Source organism: Gekko japonicus, unplaced genomic scaffold (genome assembly GCF_001447785.1).
Source record: "Gekko japonicus isolate JY-2015 unplaced genomic scaffold, Gekko_japonicus_V1.1 scaffold953, whole genome shotgun sequence".
NCBI lineage: Eukaryota > Metazoa > Chordata > Lepidosauria > Squamata > Gekkonidae > Gekko > Gekko japonicus.
In genome coordinates, this window is record NW_015161979.1 from 215195 (window position 1) to 218698 (window position 3504).

Here is a 3504-nt window from a genome sequence, read left to right on the forward strand (position 1 = left end):
GTCTATTGAAACCTGGGAATATTTGTGGAAAAATTCTATTAAGATATCGCCTTGTACCAATGTTAGAGAGAACTGTTATAAAATGATGTATAGGTGGTACATGACTCCGAAAAAAATTGCAAATATGAACCAGAATATGTCAAACAAATGTTGGAAATGTAAGAGTCATGAGGGCTCATTTTACCATATGTGGTGGACTTGTGAGAAAGCTGTAGACTTTTGGACAAAAGTCCACAAAGAAATGCAAAAAATACTGAAATGCTCTTTCAAAAAGGCACCAGAAATTCTGCTTTTGGGACTGAAAATGGAAGAAGTCAATACAACTAAAAAGACCTTATTCTGGTACTTAATCACAACAGCGAGAATGATTTATGCACAATTTTGGAAAACAGAGAAAGTGCCAGAAATTGAGGACTGGATACAAAAAGTTCTGTTCATGGCAGAGATGGACAAAATTACGAAGAAGATGACGTGTTCTTTAAAGAATGGAGTGACTTTAAAGTGTATTTGGAAAAGAAGTGGGATGTGAAACAAAACTTGATATGTTTAGATCAATATTAAGTCAAATGATGTTATCTTTAGATTGTAATGATAAGAAATTGATATAGTTGATGATATGAAGTAATTTGGAGCAGGGGTGGAAGCATTAAAAGAAGACGACGTGTTTTTTCAAGAATGGAGTGACTTTAAAATATATCTGGAAAAGAACTGGGATGTGAAACAAAACTTAATATGTTTAGATCAATATTAAGTCAAATGATGTTATCTTTAGATTGTAATGATAAGAAATTGATATAGTTGATGATATGAAGTAATTTGGAGCAGGGGTGGAAGCATTGCGGGAAGCCATTGGAGGGAAGGGAGGAATTGGGAATGGGGTAGACAATTGATAGAATGAAATGTTTTAACTGTATACGTTGTATTCCTGAGAAAAATAAAATTTGTTTACCAAAAAAAGGAGCACCCATTAAATCTGCAACAGGCCTTGCAAAACCATATTTCAAGGAAAACCGGCCTCCTGGATAGCAGAGCATTTTGATTTGGTATGAAAGCACAATCGGCTGGATTTGTTTGCCACAAGAGTTTTGTGGTTTCCCAGACACTGCAATGGAACTTGGGTGTGTCTGCATTTGTCAGCCAACCAGCAAAGGTCTCCAGTCAGTTTCCATCTTTTGGAAGTCTCTGCCAAGTTGCTCTGGAGGGAATATTTCAGCCTTTCCTGAAAAGGAGAATGATAAAGTACTGAGACTGAGGCATAGCATAGTGATTTCCGCTCATACTTTATTCATACATAGGAAAACTTGAGATGGAGTAGCCGGGCCAGAGGCCTGCTTAAATCCCCATTTCAAACCACACCCAAACACACACCCACACCCATGATAGGATTATTACAGTGCACCCAAGTCCCATAGGTCAATTTTCGGATCCTAGCCATCCGACAGGTGCGCCCTAGGATCCGTTCGGGCTATTGTCTCTGGAAGCGAAGCTTGGTGCAGACCCGACCGCATGCACGGTTTCTCTTTGGGTATACAACACCCCTCCCCCCTTGGTCCAGATTAGTCTTGAGGTACGTGGGACGCCTTCGCTCCCTCGTGGAGCGGCGGACATCTGGGGCTGGGCTCCCTGGCAGCATTCTTGTCGGCTCTGGGGAAGGAACCTCCGCCGCGGGGGTCGTTGCTGGGGTTGGTGTACTGCTGGGCTCCGGGTTGCCTGTTGGTTCCACGTTGCCACTGTCCTCCCTTCTGTGTAGTGCGCTTGTCCCTGGATGATACACTGTCTCTGATATACTGTAATACTGATATCTCAATTACCAATTTTAAAAGATCCTGAAAAGGCCTCCTTGTGGCTTGGTGGTGGTGGGGAGACTGGCTGTCAGCAGCCAGTGGGAAGGAAAATGGCATCGCTGTAAGACTGGGCAAGACCCTGGCAGCCACCCCAGCGGGCGCATGAAAGTCCCAGAAGCAGGAGAAAACTACGTCGGCACTGCCGGCTGATACACCATCCCTGTTTCACCAGTCGGAGGCTGACTCTCAGCCATGTAGGGGATCAGATGGGCATCGTGTTCTGACACACACCCCCGTAGTCTCCTGAATCCTGGTCTTGTTTTGCTGGGGCGCAGGGCAGTTTCAGGGGAGAGGCAGAGCTCGACCCGCAGCAGACAGAGGAATCAGGGGTGCCAGTCGCTTTTCTCTCCCTCCACTCCAAATTGGGGAGCTGGGAGAGGAGTGATCTGTTTCTTTTCTTCCCATTCCAAGGAGTGGGGAGGAGATTGTAGAATCATAGAATCATAGAGTTGGAAAGGACCTCCAAACAACATTTTTCCAATTTGTCAACAAGTATGTTATGTGGATGGAGCTGCGGTGGCTCAAGTGGTTAAGACGCAGAACTGCAGGCTGTGGAAGGTCAGTAGTTCAGCAGTTCGAGACCCGGGTGCCGCATGATGGAGTGAGCTCCCATCTCTAGTTCCAGCTCCTGCCAACCTAGCAGTTTGAAAGCAAGAAATTGCAAGTAGATAAATAGGTACCACTTCGGTGGGAAGGTAACAGTGTTCCGTGCGCCTTGGTGTTTAGTCATGCTGGCCACATGACCACGGAAACGTCTTTGGACAGCGCTGGCTCTTCGGCTTTGAAACGGAGATGAGCACCGCAACCCTAGAGTCGGATTCGACTGGCTTTCGAGCAAGGGAACCTTTACCTTTACCTTTACCTTTATGTTATGTGGAACCTTGTGAAAAGTACTGGGTTCGCCGCATGGAGGACTCGAACGACGACATACTGTAGCACGCGTTTATTGTACTTCACACAGACAAAGACTAACTCTAACTGCCAACAGGGCCAACTATATACATATCCACCCAGCACTCCCCCCCACTCCCATTGGAGGGTTTGAATGTCCCGCCAAGGTGGCTATTGGTTGGGGCTGGGGGATCCAGGATCTGAAGTTTCCATTGTTCTAGGATCCAAGCTCTGGCATGTCCGCGGACCCCTGGTGGCGGTCCACATACATAACAAAAAGCCTCATTAAAATCAAGATAAACTATGTCCACAGCATTCCCCTGATCCAGCAAGGTAGTAACTTTCTCAAAAAAAAGAGATAAGGTTATTCTGACATTATTTGTTCTTGAGAAACCCATGCTGGCTCTTAGTAATTACAGCCATCCTTTCTAAATGCTCAAGGACTGTCTGTTTGATTATTTGTTCTAAAACAATGAGAAACCACGGCCTTCTTGAGCAGGATAGGTGGGTGGGGGACAGAAGCAACCAGTTTAAACCCCTTACCCCCAGCAGGGGGGTGAAATGAGCCACTGGTTGCTAATGTTCTCTCCACCCCAGCATCTTCCCTGGAGCTGAGAGAGAGACTCAGGGAGGGGCTAAGGGGGGGGAGGAGACTGATAATCTGAGTGCCGGTTTCTCCCTCCCCCACTTCTCCCTGAGTGCTTCAAGGACCAGAGTGATGCAGTGGGAAGTTTCCTGTTGAATTGACATGATGAGGATGTGAACAGCC